This window comes from Chamaea fasciata, unplaced genomic scaffold (genome assembly GCF_029207755.1).
Source record: "Chamaea fasciata isolate MVZ Bird 193981 ecotype frontalis unplaced genomic scaffold, bChaFas1.0.hap1 SCAF_3, whole genome shotgun sequence".
Taxonomy (NCBI): Eukaryota; Metazoa; Chordata; class Aves; order Passeriformes; family Sylviidae; genus Chamaea; species Chamaea fasciata.
In genome coordinates, this window is record NW_027094088.1 from 8210265 (window position 1) to 8232924 (window position 22660).

Genomic DNA, 22660 nt, shown 5'->3' on the forward strand with positions numbered 1-22660 from the left:
GTAGACGTTTATAAAGAGATGGAAACAAAATAATCACTGGTGCATGGAGATGTTTTTGACCAAGTGCAGCGGAGTTTTGCTTTCTACCTAAGATATAAACCTGTGGCACTCGGGGGATTAGGAAGAGAAACAGATTTAACTCTTGCAGCACAAGTGGTTTCACTACAGCGTGATAGCAACGCGATAAGGCTGAAACCTGATGCCAGTGTGACTTTCACACACCAGAATGTGAATCCTGCTACTACCACATACTTTAACTCTGAACACCAACAGTTACAAGTGGCAGCTCATTTCCATGGCTTATCTGTGAAGAAAGCCTCACTGAGAAGAGGCTCTTGGTTTATTTATAGGCAAAACAGCTGCTTTGTGTATTCCACGATCTAGGCTGAGGTCTGCTCCCAGCCCTGCACGTTCCGAGTTATCTCGTGTGGAATTAAAATGTGGAGATCCTTTGCAAGGCCTTCTTCACTGGATGAGACACCTCCTGTGGAACACAGCTCTACTGGGGATTTTCTTTACTCATAAATAATAATTTTTGATGGTGCTGGCAGACTAACCCAGACTACAACTTAGATTAGTTCATATTAAAAAACAAAACAGTTTTCACAGCTGCTTTCCTCTCAATTTCCCTCCTGAAATGCTCATTAAATGTACAACAAACCAAAGCAAATAACAGCCTCCAATTAAATTAATAGAGGAGATGAAAAAGTTTCCCACCTGCACATTCGAATAATTCCACTCATACCACCCAGAACTTCCTACCACTACTCCTTTTCTCCTACTCTATTGCTGGGCATCTGCCACCCTGCAGCTGAACTATAAAGCACTTTAATGACTTTTGTTAGTTAACACTGCATTCACGAATGTGTGTCAGTACAAACAGGCATGAAACTCCCCGTTATTACAAATGCAAGTAGTGAGAACTTTTTCACATTCTCCACATTTGCTCTCACCTGATAATATTCATTGCAACTACAAGTTTCCAGTTCTCTCTAAATGTTTCATCTCTTATGGATTCAAACTCTTAAATCACACTGCCAAAACAGCCATTGCTTCTAACCTCTTATATTTTTATGATCCTTTTAGAGGAGTTCTGTATCATTTATTTAGATTCATTATTGCTTTTCTCCCTTAAAAGCCACTTCATTTAATGCAGCTACCACTTCCATTTTTAAATATATATATATATATATAAATGAGGTGGGTGCGTGCATGCTCTGACATCATGATCAGCACTTTGCCAAGCAGCAAGCTGCAGTTTTGCCAGTCTCATGCTGGAGGAGAAATCAATGACAGATTCTAGATCCTTTATATGCACACAGACTACAAAATGTCAAACAAATGTAAGCAAGCAATTCCTTTTCCCTGGCATTCCAGTCCAGTATCTTTGCCCAGTTCCCAGAAGTCAACAAAAATCAAGAAAAGACTCAAAGATCAAGACACAAAAAGATTTCCTACTACTCACAGAGTTTCAGAATGAATCTCTGCAGTCATGAATAATCCCAAGTGAACTGTCAGCACAACACACTTCCCAAAACAGAACATTTGCACACACACACAAAGTGAAAGAATGGGAAAAACTGGTTGCTGGTAATTAAGACTCTCCAAATACATTTGGGAATATTCATCAAACTGGTTAAATCCGCTTCGTAGTTCACAGAGGCACACAAAACTCGTACAAAGTACTGAATGCTCGCACACACTCAGGTATTAACATCAATTTAAATGATCAGTTTAATTAAAGCAGGCAAGTTTAAGCACAGACAAGCCCTGCAGTGAATCGCTGCTGAACGCGAATTAAAAAAAGGCTGGGGAGGGGGGAGGAGTCACTAAGCTGGAACTTTTCTTTTCCCCACTTCTTTCCCCAAACACACTCAGCCTAATCATATACAGCGTCCAAACAGGAGCTCTGTGTGGCTTTCCCTGCTCTTTGTTTTCCCTGCTTTCTAGAAAGCTGTAGCAACTCCTTGACTCTTTTTCCAGGCAAGGCTGCTAGCTCCTATAAAGAGACTCGAAACCTGGCAGGCAGCAGGCACAGGTCTGGTTGCAATATCCCCGCTTTGCCATCTCTTTCTGCAGACACTTATTCCAATGCTTGCAAGCCAAGCAAGGTATTTTCCTTAGGTTTATCTGCTCCATCTGAAGCAGTAGGTGAGTTAAATTCCTTCGGAGACGATTCCAGCCCTCCCTCAGGTGATTCACGCTACATGAAAGACTTAAAAAGAGTTTTTCCTCCCTGACATTGCCAGAGTTGCAAGTCAGTAAAACACACAAAACCTATGCTAATTTATTCAGCTCTCTTATCTGTCTCCTTTCACTCTCTCAGCTGATACAAGGCATGCCAAGTTCACGGTGCTCCCCTAATGCTGCACTGCTGTTCCCTTCCCCTCCCAGAGAGAACATTCTCTGTACCCATTTAGCAAGACGGCTTTTAAAAATAGGAACACAAAATCCAGTGCTGAGTTCAGGATAGTTATGGGAGACACAGCAGGTGCAAACATTCTCTTACACAGCATTTTCTGAGAATATGACAAAGGAAAACTTTACTTGCAAAGGTCTCAGAAGGACTTTCCAGGGTAATTTTCATCCTAGTGTTTTCCAGATACGGTAACCAAAATCTCATTCAGCCTACAAGTACTAGAAAAATGTTTCAAAAAGCCAAATTGTACCAGACAAGACTGAGCTTCCTGAAGAGGACCAGAAGGTGTCTGTGCCTCTTTAGCTGCATATTGTCCTCAAGCTTCCCACTTTCATCCATTTATTACTGCTACAGAATTCCCAGTTAAAGATACAGAATTTAAAGGCAGCACAAGTTCAATAAGTGGAAAAAAATTCAGAAAAAGCACGCCTCAATTTACCATGGAGTCCACTGAAATTTGGAGATAGGCCTGGACAGAGCTTTACATGCAGACATAGCCCAGTACTTGGTGTCATGATTCAAAAAATCAGCTTGTGGTGTTTCTAGTCAAAATTTTTCTGGATGAGAAACATGCTACTGTTTTATTTGGATTTTTTTTTTTCTTTCTTGCCTGCTGCTGAACACATAGGAGTTAATTGGAGATCAGCTTTTCATTTCCTAGGCACTGCAATTTTTCTGTGTTATTGAATTCAACATATGTGGCAGTTGGCTGTTTCTGTTGAACGTATTTCAAACCCAGCCCAAGTCAGCCTAAAGGTTTGCCTGCTTTGTAGGTACTTCCACACATCCCCTGGATTTTTCTGTTCAATGGCAGGAGCAGTGGGGAACAGGTTTGTTCCCTGCAGAAGCAGACACCAGGTTTGGACAGGAGGGGCAGTTCAACATCCACGTATCCATAAGGAGTTAAAAAGTGAAATTTAATCTCACTGTGAAGCACTCACACCTCAGCCCACCCCTCAGAGGGTCACCCACCCCTTCAGAAGGCAACACACTGATCAAATGACCTTATGCACTCCTGCATGTGCATCTTTTGTCCTGTCCTGGGGTGCCCTACAAAGAGCTCCGGTGCTGACAAGATTTCAGTCTGTTTGAAGGTGCTTTGGAATTGGTTACAAAAGGCTCACAGACAGCAACGAGCTGCACGAGGCTCCTGGTCGAAAACAAGAAAACTGGGAAAGGGGAAATTATTTGCCACTGAAGAGTGAAAGATTTTTACCATAAAGAAACAGAAGTCGGCATTTTGAAATTACAAAACAGTACCTCAGAATACAGTATAAATGCTATTAAAGACTACTAGAAAGAAAAAAAAATAGTTTTCCCAAGCATTTACAGTGATTATAAATCGTTCACACAGCTTTTACTTCTAATTTTTCCCTACAGTTTTATTTTCAAAGACCTCAGACACCTTCTTGCTCCAACATTTTAGGAACAGGCACCTTATCTCTTCTACCCCAATAAAGCACGGAACCTAAGTCAAGCTCAGCTCCATTTATTTCACTATCAGGTACAATAATGCTGCAAGCCAAAAATTTAAAGGCAGGTTTTGGAACTAAGACAATGCCTATTTACAAACAATTATTAACTACAGCCTCATTATACAATTGTTTCCACAATTTTCAGGATTGCAATGTCTTCCCAGCCTTTTTTCCTCAAACTGTACCAAGCACTAAGGAGTTCTTAGAGGCATCTTTCAAGCTACACTCTACACCAAAACACTCTCAAAATACACATATTTGAAATGCCAGAATGATTTAGGCACATCAGTGTTTTTCAGATTCCTTGTGCTTAAAATTTTCTGTTGAACTACCCAGAATTCAAGAAGTTTTAGAGATGCTGTTTTTACTAATGCTGACAAATATGGCAAAAATCCAAATCCGCCTCCTCCAGGCTCCAGAAGGTCAAACAGGAAGAAATGGAGCCATGAATAAGCCCAGAAATGTGGGATTAGAAGATGTGCAATCAAATCTTAGCCTCACTAGAGTCATTACAGCAAAACTCCCATTGCATGTCTTTAGTGGGTACAGGGGGAACACTTTCCACCCAAAACATCCCGATTAAGGCATGAACCACTCCAATTTCCAGTGCTGTAAAACACTGGATCTCAAATACAGCAGGGCAAATTACTAAATCCTTTTTCAGGGCAGCTCTGCTTAGTGTTGGCAGGCAGCATGCCTGGAGTATCAGACATGTCTCCCTGTCTCCCATTCCCTTATTTGACTTTGCTGACCCCAACTGAGATATGGGGAATCACATCTTGTCCCCAGGCATGCCAGCCCTGCCCAGTCCTCACTCTCCCAGACATCCCTGCTGAGCTGGGGGGATTTATTTACAGGCACAGGAGTTCAAAGAGGTTTGGCACCTTTTTATTAAAAAAACAGATTCTCTGTAACCTGCAGGAATCAAGACCATTCTCCTGCAGTTCCTGCTCTGCTTCATGGGCTACTTGTACTGCGAACTTGAGTCATCATTTTGTTGGCAACTGGAAAAGCTTGTATAATCTGCAATTCTACTCAGCTATGGACAGAAATTAGCCCAAGAGTTAACAAGTCCAATTTGACAAAAATTCACAATTATCACTGCAAATTCATCAACAACACATAAAGAATATGAATTCAACTTGCATCCTATTGAAATACCCTGCTAAGCATTAATATACAGGCAGCAACCAGTGGCTAAAGGGATATTTTCTTTTTCTAACACATCCAGCAGAAGCTTAAAATCCTTTCGCTACCTAGCAGAGAAGCCTTTTTTTGTGTTTAAAAATAGCACTAAAAGAAAAATACTTTGATTCCTCAGCACCAAGTGCTTAAGGTTTTTTACAAGCAATTGATAAAGCCCAAGAACCCAGTACAACACCTTGCTGTTATTTCCAAGCACTTACAACCAGAACTTGGAGAACTTTTTTGGTGTGTTTTTTATTCAGCTTTTCACAGTCCTTTTTCCAAAATGTTGGTGTTATGTAAGAGGGGAGGTCTGATTCCCACAAAAAGCTTAATAGCTCCCCTAAAACTGGGATAAATGGTACTGCTGGCCAAGCAGCCCCACAAAGGAAGTTTGTGCAATGGGTATCTCCAGAGTGATTCCAAACACGCCGTCAGATCTGCCCATGCTCAGGAAGGGAGAACACTGTGGGTGGCAATTTCTCCAAAATATAACAAGGCCATGGGAAGGGATCCCAAAGTTTTGAGGGCATTGGATCAGTTCTGTGAGGTTCTGAATTATGGAGGAACCCTTTAGTTCAGCAATGAACCAAGAACATTTCAAGGCTTCCTCCTCCCAACAGTTGCTTTAACACTCGTAGCCAAACATCCACATTTCAACTATATTACTAACAGATATATTTTCTCCAGATGCTTTTCTTATTTTTGGAATAGCCTCTTGAAAACAAACAGAAAGAGCTATATCTTAAAGATGAGTAAATAAGATATTGTTATTATTATTATTATTATTATCATCATCATCATCATCGTCATACTGTGCTCTTATACCCCACTGATGAGGGTAATAACTATGGAAATATGTCAGGAAAAATGAATCTCAATATCTACAGAAAAAGTTCTTCTTTAAAATCAGAAATTGATTTGTGCACAGGAACAATTCAAAGATTAAAACAACTCTGCATGAGTTTCAAGTGTTCTTCCCCAGGAATTTCTGTTACAGATGCAGCAGTGATAGCTGCAAATGTTTGGAGAAAGCAAATTACAACTTTAATAAAATTGCCATGCATGGGTACTCACCAAGGACCACGCAGAAGTACACGTATACAGTGCAGGGACAAATCTCTGCAAATAAGGACAGCAGATAATTAAAAATACACATTCCCCACTGGAACAGGCACTGCAAAGGGAAACAGGGCTCACTGTGGACAAGAAGAAACATGAAGATGAGTGAACATGCAGACTCTGGAAAGATTAAATCACCACAAAAGAAAATTGGTCAGAGAACAGAAACTGCAAACATGGGGAGGGCCTGTATTTGTTCAAATTTTACTAAAAGTTTGGTTTTCTACAATGACCTTGGCTGTTGGCTGCTTTGGTTGCAGTAGCAAAACAAAAACAAAACAGGAAATTCCATAGTTGTCCGAATCAAAAAGTGCTCAGAAAAAAAAAAAAGGGGAAATGACAAAAATTTGAATGATTTTGGCACAAGTTCAAGCAGAAAAATTGAGTCCAGTTGACATTTTTGTGATTTCTTTAAAAATCTTCTTTAAGATGTTTTTCTTATTGGTATTTTATTTCAATGCTTTGTTGAGAAAATATCTTGCATTTACATACTTGAGCATAACATTTTGGCTTTTTATCACTTAAAGCAGTTGGTGATAATGTTTAGCAGTTGTTTTTCAGTATTAGGTAACTTAAAGCTGCAAAATATCAGTGAACTCCGTCCACACTGAATGTGTGACAGCATCTGTCAGCCTGAATTAGTTTTATTTTGGCATCATGCTGATCAGACTATGCCAACAAAGGCGCTAAAAAGCATCAAAGCAAAAAGAATCACCTCTAAATTAGGAGGCCTCTTCCCATCAGTGGCGGCTGACATTTCCTTGAGGACTGGGCAGGTGGAAGCCTCACTGGGTTGCATTTTTTGTACGCACTAAGAGCACTTGACTTCAACCAAGAACAACAGAACCTGAAACAGGGAGCACAGATAGGTCAACACTTGTGCAAAACTCAAATGGAATAAGAAATAAAGCTGCACGGTGTCTAATGACTGCAAGAAAACATCCTGTGTTCCTCCTTGGTGTGTAACTTATTCAAGCACAACCCTGAAGAAAATTACCAACAAGTCTTTTATAAATGTCTTAACACTGTTATCACAAATAATGTGTCAAAAGTAGCGGTTGCATGGGCGTTTCACAAGAAATAAGTTTAATGATTATCATTTTTTAAGTTTCTGTGATGAGCAGCCATGCAGCACCAGGGAATTGGGCCTTTTTTATTCTCCCAACACAAGGAAAATATGTTTCTCTATAAAAGAAAGGCTGGGAGATAGATCTAAAACATGGCAAAACAAAAAAATCTTTTCTCCAGCTAAAATACGAAATGGTGTCAAAAAGGCGGGGGGGGGGGGGGGGTGCAAGTAAAGGAAATCTAAATCTTCCTATTTGAACAAGAACTTGTGTGCCTACGTTTCACCTGCCAGCCCCAGCTGTGCACAGCAGTTCCACACACTCTAGTCACAGGCTGCTCCTATTGTCCTGGGGGACTTTTGTTTAGTCTGTGGTAGATGGCTGCATTTTAAAATAATGATAAAAGAGAACTCTGCATTATTAGAACTCATGCCAAGCAATTATAAAGAATTTGGAGGGCTCTTTCATTTTACATGAGGCTTTAATCTGCAACAATTACCTTTTTCCAGCATGTGTGTGTTCCCCCTTTGTGACTGACAGGGGATACAAAAGCCAGGATAAGTGATATTGGCTACAAGCCACTTGAATGTGACCTTTTCATTGAAATGTTTAAAGCATTGGCTGCTCCTAAAGTTTAATCCTCAGTTCCTCACTTGGGCAAAATGCTTACAGATCTGGACTTTTTTTTCTACAATGATTAATTGAGGCATTTGTTTCTGCTCCCTTGCTTTCCCAGGCAATATGATCACGTGTGGCTGACTTGAGCACACACCTTCATGAGATCAACAAAGAGTCAGAGCTGTAGTTATTTCTATATTTCTTTCATGTCACGGCTTATGATTATCAGGTAGCATGTAAAACATCTGGAACAGAATTAACACGCTCCAAATAATGCAGGATTCTCTGCAAAAATATTCTTCCAATAAAATAAGGAATCCTTGTGTTTGTGTTCACCACCAGGCTCACAGCTAAAATGATTATTTTAGCAAGATAGTGTTGTTATAGTAACTTCTCATGGGTTTATATTCTTACTACTTTAAAACTGAATAATTAAATTAGCGTAAGAGGAAAAAAATATTTTACTGAGACAACTCAGTGCCCATTACCACAAAGGAAATATTCAAAAATCACTTGTAAATGACCACTATGTGCCGTTTTCAGTTTATGGCTGATTTTTTTTTTTTACTTCTTATCCAAATGATCCTACATCTCCTTGGCTTCTGAGGACGGTGGAAACCACAGAATTATTTGGAATCCAAGACTGCAAACAAAGCTCTTGGATTCCAGTGGCTATAGATATTGGCAATGTCACAGTAAAACAAAAGTTGATGGGTTTGTACATCACTAATAAATCTCCCTAAAGAACTCAGAGAAAGCCCAACCCACCAGTGCTAGCACTGAAAATCGCCCCTGTGGGAAAAAAACGTGTAAACGGTACGTTAGAAAAGAATTGAATCTCTGCCTGCCTCTGACTGAACTCAAAGCTGTCACTGAAACAGAGACAAGTTGTTCTGGAGCGGTCCTTCCTTCCAGGACACGAATGGGATCTGTTCGGTTTGCAGGGGAAAGGGATCTTTTCCAAATGGCTGCACTGGAGGGAATTTTCCATGCAGTTTGCACTGCTGCTGCAAGCAAAGAAGGTGAAAGTGGAGTGTTTGCAAGATGTTCGAAGCCACTGAGGCAACCCTGCAAAGGCACAGATCTTCAGCCAACAGCAAAATAAATTTTTTTGCTGACCAGCTACAGATACAACACCTTGGTAGATTTTTCTATTTAAAGACCAAAGTACAAAATGAATATATTTGAGGTATTTTCTTCTTATATACAAGTTCTATAACTTAAATAGATGCCTGCACTTCCAGAAGGAGTCTTCCCCAGCAACAGCCAGAGGGTGGTGTGGCATAAAAAAGCCAGGGGGATCAGATTAGAGTAAGATTTAATTCTCAGTTTTAGAAACAAGTGGCGTTCCAATTGTCAGAGTTTAACCTTATTAATGCCCATTGGGTAAGTGACACTGCAATGAGGTTAAAAGGGATTGTTCACAGCTGCCTCAGAGCTGCTGCTCTTTGTCCAGGTCACCAGTCCTGATGCAAAACTTCCTCTGTAACACAGAGTAGGAGCTCCTTAATGAGGCTCTCACAGCTTTTCTGAAAAGCTTGAACAGTACAAACATTTAAGAGGCTTCTGAAGGCTCAAAGGCAGCTTTCACATCCAAAACACTCAGTGTGACATCATCCAACTTTACAGCAGCTGTTACAACCTTCAGGTTTCAAACCTCTGTGAACTCCTAAACCCATTGAAGGTGACAGCTCTGCTCAAAGGCTTTGCTTGACCATCCTAATACAACGAAACCTTAAAGTCCAGATGATTTCCAGTATTTCAGATAGACAGTCTGCTTTGTAGTGTGGCAAACTGGTAATTAGGAAGTTTGATACGTAGGCAAAATATTTATGGGCTAATTATTGAGCAATTATTTATCCAAACCTGAAATCTAGAATTTCTCAAAAACTTCTCATGTTTCCCTGTCCTTACTCTGGGAGAAGCAAACCAATTATCCAAAAGCACCCTCAACAAAATGCCATGAAGTCTTCATTACCTTTAACCAACCATTCCTGCCTGCAGCTTTCAGCTGCGCTGACATAATCAGAGAAGAGAATTGGTGTGTATTGACCATAGAAATCACACCCACAATTTAAGGATGGTGCTAAACAGACCATTTTGTAGGTAATCCTCAGCCTCATCTTCTGTACAAACCTGTGATCTACTGCCAAATTTTTTCTAGCACTGATTTAAAAGAGTTGGAGGCTGAAAATCCGTAATGAGTTATTTTTAGTGCATATTTTTGTACAGATGCATTATTGTTTATAAACGTTGTCAGTACAAAAGGACAAATAACAAATGCCAGACACATGGTTTGAGGAAAAAAAAAATCACCAAATTACTGGAACTGAAGCTTTAATATGAACTCCTTGTATTTTTAGCCTAATAATAATTAAAACCCTCACAGATTTGGTAATTTTTACCAACACTTACCATCTCTGGTCACGCTACAACTCATCAAAACTCTACAATTAATTATCTTGATGGAAATGAATCTGGTAAATGTGCAAACTGTCAGACACACGCCCATGGACAGGATGAGAAGGTGGTTCTGCCACTATTTTCTTTACTTCTATGAACAATCTTCCATTTAAAATGTTGAGCTTCTTGCTAAACCGCCTGTAAAGGTAGGATGCTGAAATAACGAAGCAGCAAAAAACTGTAAATCAAAACCTTCGGTTTTTCTCAACATGAATAATCTGTTTTGCTCATGCAATGCGAAACAAAATGTTACATTCTAAAAGATCTGTGAAAAATTTCAATTATATAAACATGATCCCTCCAGTGAATAAAGTTCATGCTAGACCTAGCTCAGGGGAAGTCTTCAGGTTCATCTCTATCACAGACAAATGTCAGGGGTTTTCTGCAAATAATTTATTTTGGTGCTCAGAAACTCGAAGTGCTGTTAAATAAACACAAGGGGTATCCCTGCACGGGAGCTGAAATGAATTTGAGAGCTCCTCCGTGATCTAACGTAGTTTTCTTGTCAGTCTTGATAGAAAGAGTAGCACCAGAGAGTGGTACTCAAATTACACCCATATTATGTACTTCCTCCTCAGGATCCCAGAGAGCAGGGAAGTAAACACTGAATTACTGAGCTGAAACTGAGAACAAGTTCTAACAGCCTCACACTCTCCAGGGAGAGACTCACTGGAATTCAGCTGCTTTTTTCTCTCAACAGGGGTTGTTTTCCGTGCAGCAGAGAAGAGACTTGGACGTGGGAAAACATTCCAAATATTAAACACTTCTGAAAACTCTCCAAGGTGTCTTTTTGTACCTCAATAGACCTCAAAACGTGACCACTGAATGCCACTTTTAATTGTGCCTTTGGCAAAATCAAACAGGAGGAAAAAATGATTTTTTTAAAAAAAAAAAGTGATATGAAAAGTTATTTATTGCAAAGTGATAATGAAAGTTGACTGGTTGGGTTTTTCTTGGTTTGGGGTGGGGGTTTTTTTGGGGTTTTTTTGTGTTGGTTTTTTTTTTTGTTTGTTTGTTTTGTTTTGTTTTGGTTTGTTTGTTTGTTTTTTGAGAATAAAGGATGCTCAGCGCCTCGATACCTTACAGCATAAGGACCCAACCTCCAAGTGATCCTCCCAAGATGTGCACACACAGAACACCAGTGGAACTTCTTGTGTGAACATCTCCCTTAAACTGGTGTTTAAGAGACATTACAAATGGGAAATACTAAGTCTTAGATCCAGTTCCAGCCACATTAAAAGTACTGAAGTTGAAAATAACAGTGACTCCAAGAGTATTCTCAAGAGCAGTGCCCTGTATATAATGATCACAAACATGCAACACTGGGTGTGACTGCTCACATTTCTTTTGTTTTGATTTGTCCTTGACTGCTCAGGGAGAAAACCACTCTAATATTCTGTGCCATTACTCATCTCAGAAGGGATTATCTGTTACAACAAGAAAACTCCAGCCATGCAAAAACCAGTACCAGTAAAGCAAGCTGAAGGGAACCTACTGCTCATGCTAGAAAATGTGTATACAGGACTTATAAACTACACGTGCTCCAGTTCTCAATGGGAAAATAAATTTCTCATCAGGTTTGCAGGCTCAGAATCACAGAGAAAGTAAAGCATTAAGCAGGTAACAGCTATGTATAATGTATACCTCAAGGCATCAGTATTTTTCCCCTCCACTGAACTTTATTCTCTTGCATCCTTTTCTCTGTTGTCTGACAAGAACTAAAAAAAAGGATTTAGCGTTGATGTGCACAAAAATTCCCTCATTGTCTCACCACAGACTTGTGTATAAGTGAACAACTAACAACAATCCCCATTTATTTTGTCAAAAGTAACAGCACTTGAGGACTGGGAGCTGAGATCTGTATGAACCAATGTGGTGGTTGGTGACAAGTGAAAATACCTTTTTCTTACCCTGGCTGAGATGTAACCAACTGTGTCAGAACTATGCTGCAGCACCAGTCAAGCAGGAGACCAAAATGAAGGTTCACAGGGTAATGTGAACAAGCAGCAACCTTTACAGCTGGGTGGCATAACCTGAGAACAGATAATTTACCAGAGGAGGAAGATCCAAGGGGCTGATGGCAGATCCATTCCACAAGAACTACCTGGAATCACACCACTGCCTCAAAACCCACTTTTACCTACCAGGTCACATTATTTTGATGTTTAAGAACCAGACAACCCCTTAACCTACTTTGAAAGTGCCCAGTGGAACACATGTTCCAGTTCTACAGGGAGGAGAAGGGAGAGAGAAATCACAACTCTGTTTACCTGAGAGAATGGACACGGGCACAGGGAGCTCGAGGCAAGAGGGAAAAACAAGACCCAGCACCCCACGTGCTCCAAGAGCATTCTCAGCAGCACAGCTCCACCCACGTGTCATCCTTACTGCTGCAGAAAAGGTGCTTCTCTAAATGTCTTATGAAGCAGAAAGGGAGCCAGAAGATGCTCAGGACTCTGGGTTCCTCTCCACTTCCCAGCTCTATCCCAAAGCCAGCCCTTGCAGCTGCTTTCTGAGCAGAGAATGCAACATTATGACCCCCATCATTCAGCAAAACCCAACCTTCTCACAGGATTTGGAGCCCTGAGGCGTAAGGGGAAGAGGCTCAAAATTTTATCATGCTCTGCTTCTTTCTGTGTTGAGCAACAGGTCCCAACCTTCCAGTGACTTTCCCTCAAGGGTGAATTCAGCAGCATGAAAGCTTTTTTAAGGTTTAACATTTTCAGATCCCACGCCAAATCCAAGCATATTTCAACTCAATTGGTCAGCACTTCCCACAGCACATTTGACAAGCAGTTTGCCTCTTGCTAAAAACCAAGAAATCATTTTTTTGTTTGGATTTTTTAAAAATTATTATTATTATTATTCCCAGTAGGTTCCATAACATGCCAAGCAGTTTTCAAACACCCTGTTCTTGCCTTGAGAAGTTCACAGTGCCTGCAATAAAAGCCATGGGATAAGGCTCACCCATACCCCTGGCCTTGACCAGAAACACACACAATAACTCTGTCTGGATCTTGTGGAATTCTTTCCTGCTGCATGGAGTGGTACCACTGTTGTATCCCATTCTCCTGAGCAGAGGGACTCTCATCTCTCCTAAATGCCCAAATAAGATTTGGACGGTTCTGTTGTGATTAACTTTTACAAAGATGATCATTCCTCACAAGTTTCAGCCGTGGTGAATCAGGCCCATCACCTCCAGTAACTCCACTAAAATGTTCTTCACTATGTTCTATTGTCCAGACAAAGAAATTTAAGGAGACAAAACAGATTAATAAAAAATGCAACGCTCTGAAGAAGTGAGTACTCACATAAATCCTTTCAAGTTGAAGCCAATGTAGTTTTGATTCCCCCTCACTTCAAATATTGTTTATATTTGGGTTGAGGTCAAATGCCTGTCATTTATCTAAGGTACAAACCCAAATGCTTTCTTTAAACCAGCTTGAAAATATTACTTGAAATTTGTAAAATGAAATAATCTTTCCTAGAAAGAAAAAAAAAAAAAAAGTCATGATTCAGTCACCACCCTGCCCTCTCCAATAGTACAGGTGAGTTTATGCAGGAGACTGACACTGAGATGAAGAGTCATAACTCCATCGTTATTCATGGCAATTCATAAAGAAAAAAGAAAAAAAAAAATCACAAGAGAAATGTTCTTGCTGCACTTTGGAAGTGATGTGAAATCTTATATATTTATCCAAATGAAATAAAGCCTCTGAACATTCAGGAAAGTGTTTATTTCTAGAGAAGTATTAATAATGCTGAAAGAGAGGCCCAGAAAGCTCCATGCAAATAACCCTGTTGAGATGTTTTCCCACTTACCAACAGTTCACAAACATCTGAATCAAACATGAGGCGAGAAGCTGGCATAAACCTCTCCTCTGTGGGTAATAAAATATGAAACAGTGCCTCAGTTCTAATCAGATTATCACATGAAAGGGAAAACTTTTAAAGGCAAATTACACTAATTTAATTTGTATTCCTCTTTCAGAATCATATTAGGATTTCAACCCAGGAGATCTGTGACAACCCCAGAAGCTCAAGACTTCTAAATAGCAAGCACCAACAGTTTTGGGGTAAAATAGTGATGGTTTCTTCACCTGTTTGGATGAAAGAGCTGAATCACAAGGTGACATCAGAAACTGTTAGGTGATTTTAGGCTAAAAATAACAATTGTTTCAAGGAAATTCCTTGTTTAAGAGGGAAAATGCATCATATGACAAGAGCAGGGTAGAGCCAGGACTGTGGCGCCTGCTAGCACAGGGAACACAGCTGTAACTACAGGGAAAGTCACCTTGGAGTGTAACGCAATTCCCAGACCATTCTAGGTCCAGAAGAAATCCATTTGCAGCTAAGAACTATATAAATATCACATGCAAGAGAATGCCAGGACAGCAATGTGAGAAGGTGGGGAAGGCAAATGGACTATTAAGAGAAGGGAAATGAGGAAATACAGCTCAGGGATTCTTTGGTTGGATGAGAAGGAAGTTGTGAATGATGCCTGATGCAGGGCACTGTGCTTTGAGATGTTCCTCAGAGGGACAGGGAAAAGATTGCAGCATTGCCTGGAATAAAATAAAATAATTTAAAGAAAAATAAATTCTTGCTTTTGATACTTCAGGATTCCAAATGGAAACTGGATCGAATAGAAGGTCTCATAAATTTAGTCTTAAATAAGGGACTCAGCGGCAAAACAATAATGTGGTGTAAAATGATAAATGGTGGTATAAATGAGAACAGAAGGTTTTCTTCAGTAACTAAATATTTAGCTGGATAATCCCCAAGGATTCCTCCAATCCCAGATAAATTCTTGCCTGGTCCAAATCAGAGCATCCTTCAAGCCTTATTTGTACCCTTTTGAGAAGTGCTCAAGGTCTCAGGGACCTTCATCTGTGCTCTGTTCCAAAAGAGCCTCACCCAGCCCCTGTGACATACAGGGAAAACAAGCACAAGGAAGACAGGAAAACAGGATATTCTGAGAGAACACCACAATAGCTCCTACAGTGCCTCGCTCTGTCCTAATTACTGAAGACTTTTGCCTCCTGCCAGAAGCAGCTGCAAACGGAGCTGTCAGCTAGGAGCTAGCTGGCAGTGGGCAGCAACCCCCAAACCTGCAGGATGCCAAAACCATCCTCCAAAGCCAGGGGAGAACAGGAATTGTCACATGGAGGGGAAGCTCTTAACAGCGCTCATCTCATGAGCCACTTCCCTGTGCAGGCTTTTTTTGATCTTTGGTATGAGAACTAAAAGCAATTCCTTTTGGTAGTTTTAAAACTTATCATCAAGCCGGAGGAAAATTCCTGCAGCATCCTTTCATAATGTACCAATTTTCGTACAATTCTCTGGCTCTTCAAGCATTTACACAATAAGCTTTTAATTTTGTTGTAGGAAACTCCTGTAACAAAATTCTGTATGAGATCTTATGAAAAGGAAGATAGTATTTATTTAAAAATAAATCTGATCACACTGACTTTAGTCAGCGGAACTCTCACTCAAACGTTCACAAGCACGAAGTTTTCTCTATCAGAATATTTTATGGCTCCAGTTCAGGTGCCCATCTTCTTGACACCTCTATTAGGTTAGTTCCTCCTCTTCATTTGAATGAAATCACAGATCTGGCACTCTTTAGCCATTATCAGAACCTTAACCCTGGTTGTACAACTTCCTTTATAGCCACCACTTCTTTTTCCCCATTACCATTTCAATACAGCTCTACATAGTTTTAGTAAGGAAAAAATTCCCTACATGTCAAGTTTCAGAAATAATTATAGTATTAGCGCCGCAAGCAATTAGAAATTGGGGTCTACAAAAAAAAATCAGCAAATTCTCAACATGCTATTTGTGATGTGATCACAAAGAGCACCAAACTGTTCCTTGTTAAAAAAAAAAAAATAAAGAATCTTATCTACTAAACACACTTGTGTCTTAGAACAGTTCCAGACGTGACATTGTGCAAAGAAAAAAAAAAACAACCCAAGAATAGTATCTACCAAGGCTAAGCTCTGTTTTCTAATTAGGTGAAACAAAAGATCCTAAGTTTCTTCTAGGGGAAAGAAGTCAATTTTACTCAAAGAATGCACTTCTACACATACATGATTCTATCAGAACTATGGATACAGTATCTAGCAGGTACACCACAGAACGTTTATTTCATTTGCTTGGTCCACTTCTTTTAGTGAAAAGTAGAAATTAATTTTCTGTGAGGAATAAATCCTGACCAACTCTTAAATTAGGGTACACAGCAGTGCCAGCACTCTGTCCCAGTAAGGACACCTGACATGCAGATTAGTCCCAACAGGAATGTTTTATTGATTATAGCCTGTCATATGACAGTCCCTCTGCTATTTATGTACAATTAGCATCAAGTTTCATCCTGGGCCACTGCCACTTTGGATTTAATTTTGCTTGGATCCAACTGCATGCACACAAATGGATCTCCTACGGTTGCGCTCCTTGGTGTGGGAGCTGTTTTTCCTTGAAATTGCTGGGATATATTTTCAATAAGGGCCTAAAAATGCTGCATTTCATAATTTGAGCCTTCAATCCACTGCTGTCAAAATGCACACATCACTAATCTCAGGCTCAATAACATTTCAGGCCAGGACACAGACATGAACTCAGATTAAGGGTTTCTTTAGCTTTTCACCCAAAAAGGAAGTTAATAGATTACAGTAGTCATTGGTAGCGGTGTTACAGCCAGCTCAGGAGAAAAAGAAGTTCACTCTGCCAGAACAAGAGTAATTTCAATAAATAACTACCTGGGTGGGTCAGGCAGCTCTCAGTTTAAACACAGGGAGCCGCCCCCCTGACCAGGACAGCATTTTCTCCCAGGATGTCAAATCACTCAATGCCCAGAGCTGCAGAGCACCAGCCCTGTGCTGAAAAGAGAGGGGGCAGTGAAGCCTCACATGCAGCACTTTGGATTTCTTCTGAATTTTAAAAGATTTTATGGTGCTCTTTAATTTAAAAAAAAAAGCCAAACAAAACAACAGCAACAACAAAAATAAAAATTTCCACTAGGCCTGCATGACTCTACTTTTATTTAGTCATTTCAGAGTTTGCTAGAAGGGGACACATAATACAGTTAAACATCAAACTCCACAGTCATGTGGGGATCTAATACTAAAATTAACAGAAAAGTTTCAGCTGGCACCACCAGTTAAAAAGGAGAGAGAGCCCAGGCTTTTCTCCTTCACAGACCCACCACAGGGCTATGCAGAGTTAACCAGGATCCTTTTAATCACTATCTCTTCCATATAGGCTTGGTGTCAGGTTTATCAATGCAGAACACGCCTGACCTTCCTTCTTTTTCCTTCACTGCCCTGCAGCCATCCCAGTGTTAAGTTTGAGGGTGTTTAGAACACCATGGGACACACTGTGTCCCAGCAAGCTCAGGGGACAATAAATCCAATTTCAATACAGCCATACACTGCTATGCTACCAGGGGACAAATATTTTCCATTCCTACAGGAAGCTCAAACTCTATGAACCAATCTTGAATTTCCTAGAACCATAGAATTGGCTCCAAGTACACATACTCCAGCTGATTGTTTTAAACCCACCAAAGTTAAGATACTCATTTTAGAGTCAATTTTAAAAGTTTCCAGCCCCTAAAACAGTAAAAAGAAAAAATTGTGTTTTCTTGGTGTGGGGGTCCAGTTTAAAAGACCAAATCTTCCATCCAAATCCAAAATCCATATAGCTTGTTTTTGGGGGGGTTGTTTTTGGTACAGTTTGTTGTTGTTGTTGTTTGTTTGGGGGGGGGGTTGCTTGTTTTGGTGGGGGTTTTTTTTGTTTTCTTTGGGGGGGGGTTGGTTTTTGGTTTGGGGTTTTTTTTGTTGTTTTTGGGGGGGGGGGTTGTGGGTTTTTTTGGTTGTTTTTTTTTTTTTTTTCTTTGAAACAATCTGGTGCTTCAAGCAAGATTTCTTTTCCTAGACCACTGGCTGACTACACAGATAAATTCAATCCATTTTTTACAGTCTCCAGCTGAGCCTTATGGTAGATCCCTTCAGCTGTCCCAAGTAGGTTGCAGAGCACTCCTAATCAGTACCAGTACGCCGTTCTTTTAATTTGTGGTCACTTAGTAGCTAGGGGTGGATTTTAAGTACAAGCCATAGCCAAAACATAACACTGCGAACTGCAGTGGGTTCTGTTAGTGCTGGAGCTGACCTCCTGCAGTCTCAGGGAGCACCAAACAAGCCCTGCAAGTCACTGCCACCCTGCCAGGCTCACACTGAACAGCTCCAGGGACACTGATAGTATCCAAGGCACCCTGAGAGCAGTCTGGGCTAATCTTGGCTCTGCAGCCCCATTGAAAGAGTCATGCCAGAGGTCACAAAACATCCCTGGCAGCTCAGGGGAGTCTGTTAGAACAGGAAAAGCCACACTCACTTACCTGCTGCTAATTTCTTTTCTTAAAGGCATCTAGAACTGTTTAAGCTTTGAGGAAAAGAAAGACTTTGCCTTCTTGGAGCCTGTCCAAGGTATTCTATAGAGCAACAATAGATCATACTCCTGCTTACCTTTATTAATGAACTACACATTCAGGTCTCAGTATCACCTCTAAGTGTTGGATGCTGCAAGTCTGACATATCTTCCTTTATTCAGTTATCACACAGAAGTTGTGGTGGTGCTGACAGGTGCAGCCAGAACTGAGAACTAGGTTTTCCAATGGAAAAATAGCTTGGCTGTATAGCCCACAAAAGAGAAGAATGTTTAGAACAAGGAGATTCCTCTCTTTGCATTTTAGCCATCTGGTTGCTAAACAAAAGTTCTCTATCCACATGAGGTAACTGGATGGCCTGTTAGAGAACAGGATTTCCACACAGACAGAAGCTTCCTAAGTGTAGAATTCGTGCTCGAATTTTTTTTTGTCCTGCAAGTTTCTCAGAAAAGACACTTTCCTGAACATACTGAGATGTCACAATGAAGTGACAAATGTCACCTTTATCTCAGTCTTCATGGAAAAGAGCATGGTTAGATACTTAACTAAATGGGGACACGGATTCAACTCAGAACATTGCTTTTCTCTCTTTCACTGATATGGGAATAGAGCTGCTGAAAAGCTGTCCATGTCCAGTCAAATGACCAGGAGCAAGGCTGGAAAGTAGTTCTCAGCCCTTTCTCCATATGGTCACCCAGTGGTCATCCATGGACCTTATCACTGTGGCATTTTATGGAGCACTTGGTGAGAAAGACCTAAGGCTGAGAATTTCATGGATAGCACAGAGCTTCGGAGCTGGATTTCTGCCTAGAGGTTCTCTTGCTCCCATTACCACAAAGCTGGGCAGCCACTTAAACCAGCCTGCCTGACTTCCTGTGTGAAGAGCACATTAGAAGCACTAAAAGCATCAAAGCAACACTTGAAATGCTGCAGTTATTGCATAAGATCGTAATTTCTGAGTCATTTGTGAGACTCTGTGTTAACACATGGCCTCTCACAGAGAAGGGATGTGCAAAACAGCAAGCAGGTGCTAAATGCTCAGCAGTTTGCAAGACACTTGTGGGGTATATTGCCAAAGCTTATCTATACAGTTTCATTTTCGTGGCTGCTATTAGCTTGTTCTGACCAGCATTGTAAATCACATCTCTAGTGATACTCTAAACTCACATTCTGAATTGTCTCTGTGCAGTGCCAGAATTTAGTCACCAGTGAGCGATGCACTTCCTAGGAATTACAACCATACAGGTTGCCCTGTATTCTAAAGTCAGCCTGAACTGACAACGTGCCTTGTCTAATAAACTTTGAATTGCTCCCACTCTTATCTTCTCTGATAAAAGTTTCTAGAAACATGCTGGTATTTCAAACACTATAAAATATGTTTATATTTTTCTGTGTCTCTAAACAGAATGGCCAAACCACTTTCAGGTCCATGACAGCCCAGATTACTGCTGGTTTAAGTCTCACAGGGTTCCCAAGACCAACAAGTTCCTGTTGACTTCCCTGTCTTATCAGACTGGAGGCATTATTGAAATATAAGCAGAACAGTCAGTTTACAATAAGGAAAAACCCCTCTTTTCCAAATAACCAGACCCAAAACGTGCTGCACGACCCACAGTTCCAGCTACAATTGCAGCATGCATTTCACAAGGTTTTCTTTCTGTACTTCCTTTCCTTTTGGAGGTTCATATTAGTTAATGAAATTTCTTTGTAACTGCAGCACATTCATTCAGAAATCATTGGGGAATTCTTACTTCACACTGGTTAAACAATTCACTGATTTGTTTACAGAAAACCTGTGCCAAATAGCTGGACTGTTGTCATGAACCTTCACCCAGATCTTTTTTATAACAGTTACTAGAATGGGATGTAAAATTAAATTAAACAGCATTGAAAGAGTTCCTACCAAAAGTAGAAAGACAGATTCCATGTTACACCCAGCAGATGAAATTTGGACAAACAGCTCTTTCTTGTGGATGAAAGACAGTTTTACACTGGGATTTGCCACTGATTGCCACTGCATATCCCTGTGAAACAAACAGCTACCAGCAAATATTATTGGCCAGCCGTGTTCGTGGGTTCTGATGCAATACACAGGGAAGCACTGAAGACAGGTCAATTCTTATCAAATCCCATTCTATTCTTGTCCGTCTCTCTTCTCATACTGAGTCATGCTTGCTATCGTTTTTATGCAGAATTATCATGCTTGAGATCACGATAGTTTTCAGTGAAGAAATACTGGTAAAACACAAATATTTGCAGTCCCTGGCACTATAAGTAGCAGATTTGGATTAGGGGGATTAAAGCAAATTTCCTCAAATAAAGACACATGATAGACCACAGTAAACTCTCTCCTCCCCTCAAACGAGAGGAGCACTTCGAAGAAGAGCACTCAGCCTTTTCCACAGGGACTCTGCCGAGCAGGTATCACATTTCCCAAGGAGCGGGGCAGTTCCCGCAGGAGCTCAGGGCTGTAACTTTCCACTGCCCAGCCGGCTCCTCGCTGTGCCCCAGGCTGGCCTGACCTTTCCCAGCGCAGCCCCTCGCTTTGGGCCGTGCTCGTGCACATTCCAACGGCCAGGGTAAAACCGGGAGCGAAGCCGGTGAGACAGGGTAACTGAAAATTCCTACGGGAGAGGAAATCGGGGAGTGAGGTGGTTTGCTACACAGTTCCTGCTGCACATAAATGAGACCCTGATCCAGTTTGTAGTGAAGTTTGTGCTGCATTTCCCATAAAGCAAGGAGAATCAGGCTCCTAGGCTGTTATTTTGTCATAAGCACAGAGAACACTGAGAACAGGCATTTGATCTTTTCATCAAATCTCTGACCTGACACATGTGGACCTGAAACTGATTGATTTTGCAAACTGGGGCCTAAGTACAAAGCCTCTGCTGAAAGGAGTAGCAATGTCTTACCTCTACACAGCTTTTCTTCATGATCCCTCATAGTTTTTAAAAAGACAGCTTGAGGAGGAAGGATACATATACTTCTCCTTTTCCTGTTCTTCCTACTACCAAACTTTCTCTTTTGGCCTGTGAGAAATCCTGCTCCTGCTCCCTGTCCTGCCAGACCCCCAGGGACAGCAGCCAGCCTCTGCCTGTCACTGTTTGTAACACACAGAGGGTTTTGGTCTCAAGTCCAGAACAAGAGAATCAGATATCTGTCCTGAAAAAATCCTCACTCCTTTGTGATCCTTCACCTTTCCTTCTCTCACCTTCCAACATAACAAACCTTCCTCAGGAGCACAAAGGGCTGGACCCTTAAAGGACTGAGCTCCTTTAAGGTTACAAACTCTAGGAGCAGAGGGAAGCCTGACTCCAAGTTTCCTGGGCTTTCAAGGCCAGCTGTCTGTTCCCTGTTGTCCTGGAACATGGAAGGGGTGGCAGTGCCATAGGAGGCATGTGAAAGACCTGGCTGGGTAAGCAGGAACAGAAGCCATATGAGGTCAAAGGAGGAGCTTGGATCACTCCTGTACTGGCGCTAAAAGCAGGGCTGTACAGTCAGTACAGAAGGCAGCAAAAAATAAAGTGCAGGTTTCACGGTGGAGGGATGGAGGAGTTTGCTCCTAATGTGCAGAATATCAGGGAAGACATCAAGACTGAGAGGAAGATTTGATGCAAGGCTTTGAGAGGCTGTCCCAAGCTTGTTAGGCCCTAGAGACTCAGCTTTTGATTAGTTTTATTGACAGTAGAAAAGCAACAGATTACATTTTAGTGCTTTACCATGACCAGTGTGCTGCCTTCACTGTGTTCTCAGACACAAAACATAACCCTGAGAGATTAATTCCATCTGATTTTAGTTACAGCCATGAATGTTTTACTCAGGGGGAACAGCTCGAGACTTCCTGCAATCCAAGGCTCTACTATCCCTT

The 22660-nt window shown here is 41.0% G+C and overlaps 1 long non-coding RNA gene across 3 annotated transcripts in view; it reads right to left on the minus strand.

Moving 5' to 3' along the window:
• LOC136286372 (uncharacterized) overlaps positions 1-22660 on the minus strand; it is a 38428-nt gene that overhangs the window by 10506 nt on the left and 5262 nt on the right. For all 3 annotated transcript variants that reach the window (XR_010719873.1, XR_010719874.1, XR_010719872.1), the window contains 2 exons: positions 6917-7048; positions 6157-6201 (listed from right to left, as the gene is read on the minus strand). This is a non-coding gene — a long non-coding RNA (uncharacterized lncRNA). The remainder of the gene's footprint in view (positions 1-6156; positions 6202-6916; positions 7049-22660) is intronic.